This window comes from Eulemur rufifrons, chromosome 16 (genome assembly GCF_041146395.1).
Source record: "Eulemur rufifrons isolate Redbay chromosome 16, OSU_ERuf_1, whole genome shotgun sequence".
In the NCBI taxonomy this organism is placed as follows: domain Eukaryota; kingdom Metazoa; phylum Chordata; class Mammalia; order Primates; family Lemuridae; genus Eulemur; species Eulemur rufifrons.
The window spans coordinates 58,964,120-58,971,853 of record NC_090998.1 but is presented as its reverse complement, the minus strand read 5'-3'; the positions used below and the strand labels follow the sequence as shown (position 1 = coordinate 58,971,853).

Here is a 7,734-nt window from a genome sequence, read left to right as displayed (position 1 = left end):
GAGCATCATGACAGTGCCTGCAAGACCGGGTCATTTTGAGGATTAAATGAGTCAATATATGTAAAAGCACTTAACCTGGTTCTAGAGACTTGGTAAGCGCCCAATAAATTTTCATATCTATACAATCCCTACAGGACTTGGAAATTTTACCATAACAAAAAGAGGACATGAATGTGTCACCACATTTCATGTCTGTCTCCATAGCCTTTAACGAGGCCAGCACTGAGCAAGGGTCCAGCAGACACACTAACCTGCTCAAGTCCCCTTCTCTCTTGCTGAGTCCTCTTCATCGGTCCTTCCATGTCTCTCTGTCTCTCTGGTACTCTGTCTCCCTCTCTTCTTACCTGCTCTTTTCTTTCCATCTTCCTCTTCCTCTTTCCTTACCCGGGAGGGACTGCAGTTGGCTGGGTTTGCTTGTGGGAACTATTTTGACTCATGAAGTATCAAAGGAAAACAACCACTGCTGTGAAGGCCTCCGAGTTCACTGTCCTCGCTCCACTGGCTCTGGCTGTGTCTGTGTCACTACCCCACTTTCTATATCTGTCCCTCTCTGTCTACGTGCCTCTCTTGTCTCTGTCTCCATCTGCCTCTCTTGAAGCCTCTTGCATTTCTTTCTGGCCCTCTCCTTGTCTCCGGGTCTGCATGTCTTTCTCTGTTTCTCTGTATCCCTCTGCTCCTAGGGGTGTGGGTGCCTCCCCTTAGCTGTGTGTGTGTGTCCCCTTGGCTGTGGGAGGTGAGCTCCCTGGGCTCCATGAAGATCCTCTCGGGGTGGAGGGAAGAAGAGGGAGAAAGTCAGATCCTTCCTGCCTCCCCCTGCACTGGGATACGGGTGAGAGGGCTGTTTTCCAAACTGGAGCATCTGCCAGTACAACCTAGAAGGCAGTTCTGGAACTCTGGGGAATCGGGTCCCTCCTGAGAGCCCCTGAAGAGACGTTGAGCAATGTGTCTGTGAACAGGTGTCCAAGCTGCCCACGCCGCATACTGTAGAGTCTGAGCAAAGCATCTAAGCAGAGCAGAGCTGATCGTTCTAATCAAGACAATGTACATGAAAGTTAACTGGGCACATATTTAATGATACACATGATTATGATTGTGCTGCATGGTAATTAAGCATAAATGATGAGGGGCTCATGTAAATGACTGTAATTAGGAGTACTTTTTCACAGCTAAGCCAAATTTCATTTCCCCTTTCTACATTGCTAATTTGCCAGCATCTGTAATCAGTGTCAATGTTGATAGTTTCGGATGTCACATACTGTTTAATCATCACATCCCATGAACATACACAGATCCAGGTGCACACACACGCGGATGCACGCACATACATACCTCCACACGTACATACATGCACACGTGTGTGCCTCCCCTCCTCCCCGCCCCGCTAAAACACAGAGAGAGCCTGGTTCCAACTCTCTGAAATGAGGGTTTCCTCATCTCTGGCTTCGCTTGCCCCATTCTTCAGGTTTCCTGTGCTCTAATCCCCCTCTTTCCTGGCTCTGGAGTGACAGAGACCCCTTTAGAGAAGTGACAGCATGACCTGCAGCGGAGGTCGTCTGAATTCTCTTCTAATCCTAAAATGCTATCTTAAAAATAGTAAGGGGAGCGGTGAAAGCATAAATAATTTAATGCATTTCTATATAAATACTTTTATGTATTTTGTGTTTATTAGTTAGCCTCATAACTATCAACATCATATTCATCATCACAAAAAAACTATAACTTTGGATTTTAATATATGCCAGACACAATGGTATGTTCTTTATATGCATATCCTTTTAAATTTTGAGATACATGTTATTTCCCATTTCCTAAATGAGAAACTGGGGCTTACTGAGGTTAAGTATTTGTCCAAGGTCACGGAGCAAGTAAGTGGGAAGCCAGGATTCGAATTCTGGGGATTTCGACTCTAAAGTCCATGATTGTACCTATTCTCTTCTGGCAAAATATGAATGATGAAGACAGATATTACTATTTCCTTTCTCCAGAACTTAATTTTTTTCACCAGTAATTATGTTCATAGGGCAGATCTGTCTTATTTTTTTGTAGGGAAGAAGGGGTTAACGGGCACTGGGTACTCGAAGAGGGTTTTACTGCCAAAAAGAGAGAGAAAAGAATGAAGAGGCGCGGAGCTCTGCCAGCACTGGGATGACGCCAGGCTTGTTCAGCCTCCCTGGTACACAGAGCGACCACAGTGATCATTTAAAAAGTTCTAACGATTTCAGAAGAAGAAATCTGGGCGGCAGAGAGGCTTTCACCTCTGCTGGCTTTGCACTCTGTACTCCCTAGGCTGAAAGTTCTCAGGATCGCCCTCCCCTAAGCAGTATCCCCGACGGGCAAAGCTGAGCCTTTCGCCTGGAAGGAGGAAAAGGATGGTTTCGTGCACACAAATGGGGCTGAAGGCAGGAGCTGCCCTGCTCACCGTGACGCCAAGTCACTCAGGGGCCAGGTTGCTCCCTCTTGGTAAAGAGAGGCTCCTCCCCCTGCTCTTGCCTTGGGGTCTCACTGGGAACGGCCTCTTCATTCTTGGCCCTGCCTTCTTGCCCACAGTGAGCGGTGCAGCCATAAGCACGTGTTCCAAGTCAGATCAGTCAAAGCCCTGCCCTAGGGTCTGCCCAGCTGAAGGTGGGGGAAAGGGTCTCTATGGTCCTAAGACTGGCAGGTGTAAGAGACCGACTTTCCACTGTGGTCCTCGTCCACTGCAGCTGTTCCTCCCACCAACACTAGCCTGTCACCCCAGCCCCTCACTCTTCCTCCCACTCCTCTTGGTAAAATACAAATTGTCCAAACAATGTCTGCTAATTGCTAAGAATAATTCCTCCCTTTTCTGAGAACCATCTTTGAACAAATATTCTTGAAACTAGCTGAACTTCAGCTGACCCTGCCTGCTAAAGCCCTATAAAAAATTCCACCCTCCTTCCCAAGTTAGAACGCTCCTTCTTATGCCGGCATTATTGAAAAAAGGCTTATGCTAATGGTGCTCCTGGTTTTTTCCACAAAGGAGATGAGTTAAGACAGGCTGAAATGCTAGCAGCAGGTCCACAACTGGTGGAGAAGCCAGCCTGAGAGAATGAAATCAACACACAAATAGGTTAAGAAATAAGAGAGAGATACACTGGCATTCAATTTCTATCCTGTTTCTCCAAGACCAGAATTTTTCTCTATTCTTCACATTTTTTGATTGTATATGTGAGCTAGTTAAAAATGTAGGACTGAAAAAAAAAGGAGAACCACTGCAACCTTCAAATTTGGCTGTGCAAACATGTAATGTTTTGATAACACTGAGTTTAATATACTGAAATAAACTCAAATCTAGAGCCTCTGTGTCCAGGAATAAGAGTAAACATTATCTCACCCTTTCAAGCAGCTCTGTCAACTCTGTCTCTTCTGGGTAAATGGTCAGCCAGAGATGCAGGGTGCTCCCCTCATTCGGTGCCACCCTCACTTCTGGGGATGAACTAAGTTGCTGGAGAATCAGGATATTGAAAAATAATTTTTTTTAAAAAGATATAAAATTATACAAATATAAAATGAACATATGTCAAAGATTTTATTTCATTCATTATTGAATAAAGAAACCAGTGAGGAGTAAAAATCGGTTCAAAGGAGAATCCGAAGGAAAAAAAACATAATAGGCGATCAGGAATACTAAATTAATTTTGCTAATGCAAAGCTAGCCTCTGCTGTTGAGTGGAAGTTGGTACACCTTCATTGGACAAAATTAATCTGTGTTTCTAAGAAAAGGAATCATTTTGGTCACCATCAACCTTGCACAAGTTAGCTTCAATCTCTACAGATTTGCAAAATAGCCAAGGACAGTGAAAGACACAGGCCCCTGTTAGAATCAGATAACCCTGAAAGGGTCCTTTCTCCAGAGATTTGGACAAGACTTCAATCTGTACAATTTGATCTTTTCTACAGGGTCCACAGACTGGCTTAAATAGATATGAGATATGAATAACTGAGTTTGAGAAATTGCCTGCCAAACACAACACCACAAATTGCTGTCAAACCAAGAATATTCCTCTATTTTCATACAATCCCCCAACTCAAATCATGGTCATTGTGACAACATAATAGCATCTAAATTTCTAGTTTTCCCCATGAATTTTAATTATGACAGGTTAGCCAAGCACACTGGAAAATCTCATTACAAGCCCTCAGCACCCCACCTTGAGATGCATGTGAGGATGGAGACCTATCTCAAAAACTAGGGTCTCTGTAGCAGGAGGGAATAGGTTTACAGATTTTAAAATCAGGGAAAATAGAACATCTGAATATGGACTTGTAGCCTCAACTAGGAAAACTTGAAAATCACGAAGAAAAACCTTAAAAACCAGCATCCCTGTTATCTGGCCCCCACCTGCCTCTTAGACATGTGTACTTACTTTCAGATATTCCATCCTGGTATGGTCAAATAAAGCAAATTGACTACCTCACAAGCAAGTGGAGGATCAGCCTTGGATAGCTTCCCCATTCATAGTTGTGAAAAAGGTAGAGACAGAAGCTGAGAGTCAGTAATTGCAAAGGCAGAGCCAAATGAAGTTTCAATATAGGCCCAGGTGAAGGAGCACCAGATAAAATTCTAGGTTAAGAGTAGGAAGATTGAGAGGAGTCATATAGTTGACTATAAATCATGCCCCATTTATTTTGCATGGTCTGGGATGGTCCTCTGTGATTTAAACACCAAAGTTGGTTTTGCATCTGGTAGTACGGTACCAGGTTCCTTCTTTCATTCATTTCTTCATTCACATACAGGAATTCCTCATTCTATTGTGCTTTGCCTTATTGCACTTCTCAGATATTATGTTTTTCATAAATTGAAGGTATGTGGCAATCCTCTGTGCAGCAAGTCTCTTGGTGCCATTTTTCCAATGGCAAGTGCTCACTTCATGTCTCTGTGTCACATTTTTGTAATGCTTGCAATATTTCAAATTTTTCATTGTTATTGTATCTTTTATGGTAATCTGTGACCAATGATCTTCGATGTAACTATTGTAATTGCCTGGGGACACCAGGAAGCTCACCCATGTGAGACGGCGGACTTAATGGATAAATATAGTGTGTATGTAAATGCTGTCTGACTGCTTTACCAACTGGACCTTCCCCCATCTCTCTTCTCTCCTCAGGCCTCCCTATTCCCTGAGACAAAACAATATTGAAATTAGGCCAGTTAATAACCCTACAATGGCCTCTAAGTATTCAAGCGAAAGGAAGATTCACAAGTCTCTCGCTTTAAACCAAAGCTAGAAATGATTAAGCCTAGTGAGGAAGGCATGTCACAATCTGAGACAGGCTGAAAGCTAAGCCTCTTACACCAAACAGCCAAGCTGTGAATGCAAAGAACAAGTTCTTGAAGAAAATTAAAAGTACTACTCTAGTGACTATATGAAGGATTTTTAAAAGGTGAAACAGCCTTAATCCTGATATGGAGAAAGTTTTAGAGGTCTCTAGATAGATCAAAGCAGCTATTACATTCCCTTAAGCCAAAGCCTAATCCAGAGCAAGGCTCTAACTCTCTTCGATTCTATGAAGACTGAGAGAGGTGAGGAAGCTTCAGAAGAAAAGTCTGAAGCTAGCAGAGGTTGGCTCATGAGATTTAAGGAAAGAAGCCATCTCCATAACATAAAAGTACAAGTGAAGCAGCAAGTGCTGATGGAGAAGCTGCAGCAAGTTATCTAGAAGCTCTGGCTAAGACCATTGATGAAGGTGGCTTCACTAAACAATAGATTTTCAATGGAGACAAAACAGCCTTCAATTGGAAGACGATGCCATGTACAACTTCCATAACTAGCAAGGAGAAATCAATGCTTGGCTTCAAAGCTTCACAAGACAGACTGACTCTCTTGTTAGGAGCTAATATGGTGACTTTAAGTTGAAGCCGATGCTCATTGACTATTCCAAAAATCCTAAGGTCCTTAAGAATTATGCTAAATTTACTCTCCCTGTGCTCTATAAATGAAACAACAAAGCCTGGATGACAGCATATCTGTTTATAGCACTTTCTTTCTTTCTTTTTTTTTTTTTTTTTAAGAGACAAAGTCTTGCTCTGTTGCCCAGGGTGGTCTCAAAGTCCTGGCCTCAAGCAATCTTCCTGCCTCAGCCTCCCAAAGTGAAAGTGCTGGGATTACAGGTGTGAGCACGACACCTGGCCCTGTTTATAGCATTTTTTACTGAATATTTTAAGCCCATTGTTAAGACCTACTGTTCAGAAAAAAAGATTCCTTTCAAAATAGTACTGCTTATTGACAATACACCTCATCACCCAAGAGCTCTGATGCAGATGTACAAGGAGAAGAATGCTGTTTTTAGGCTTGATAACACAACATCCATTCTGCAGCTCATGGGTCAAGGAGTAATTTTAACTTTCAAGTCTTACTCTTGATACATTTTGTAATGCAGCTATAGCTGCCATAGATAGTGATTCCTCTGATGGACCTGGGCAAAGTAAGTTGAAAACCTTCTGGAAAGGATTCACCATTCTAGATGCCATAAAGAACATTTGGGATACATGGGAAGGGGTAAAAATATCAACATTAACAGGAGTTTGGAAGAAGTTTATTCCAACCCTTATGGATGACTTTGAGGGGATCAAGACTTCAGTGGAGAAAGTAACTGCAGATGTGGGGAAATAGCAAGAGAACTAGAATTAGAAGTGGAGCCTTAAGATGTGACTGAATTGCTGCAATGTCAAGATAAAACTTGAATGGTTGAGGAGTGGCTTCTTATGGATGAACAAAGAAAGTGGTATCTGGAGCTGGAAACTACTCTTGGTAAAGATGCCGTGAATATTGTTGAAATGACAAGAAAAAAATTGGAATATTACATAAGCATAATTGATGACGCAGTAGCAGGGTTTGAGAGGATTGACTCCAATTTTGAAAGAAGTTCTACTGTGGGTAAAATGCTATCAAACAGCATTGTGTGTTGTAGAGAAATCTTTCATGAAAGGAAGAGTCAATCAATGCAGCAAACTTTATTGTTTTCTTATTTTAAGAAACTGCCACACCCACCCTAGCCTTCAGCAACCACCACCCTGATTGGTCAGCAGCCATCAAGATAGAGGCAAGACCCTCTACCAGCAAAAAGACTGCAGTTCACTGAAGGCTGAAATGATCATTAGAATTTTTTAGCAATAAAGTATTACTATTTTTAATTAAGGCATGTACTTTTTTAAGACATACTGTTACTATGCGCTTAGTAGACTACAGTATAGTGTAAACATAACTTTTATATGCACTGGGAAGGCAAAGATTCCTTGTGACTCACTTCATTGCGATCTTTGCTTCATTGCAGTGGTCTGGAACTGAACCCACAATATCTCTGTGGTGTGACTGTATATAGTAAGCACATGCTGACTGTTACCTTGGCATCTCTAAATATTCTAGCCTTACGTAGTTGTTTATATATTTAATGTTTAAATAAAAATAGCTGAAGTCCTTATCCTACATACTGTGGAGAGTTCAGTGCTTTTCCCAAGATTTCTGCAAACCCCAAGGTATCTTCATTGCTACAGTCACTCCTGCTCAGACATCCTGGTCCCACTAAACTCTCAATTGCCTCATATTCCACTTCCTATGATTCTTCTCTCCATCCATTGTTAACTTACAAGGAAAAACCAGCACCATTTTTCTCTGATTTCCTCACCAATGCAAGAAGTTCATGTGAAGACATTTACAAAAGTTTGAAATAACCAACAGTTTTACAATGCCAAAAGTACAGATGATGACTTAAAAT

At 42.0% G+C, this 7,734-nt stretch overlaps 1 pseudogene; it reads left to right on the top strand.

The window, feature by feature from the left end:
• Nucleotides 1–5,184: 5,184 nt before the first annotated feature.
• On the top strand, nt 5,185–7,108 carry LOC138396401 (tigger transposable element-derived protein 1-like; annotated as a pseudogene).
• Nucleotides 7,109–7,734: the final 626 nt, after the last annotated feature.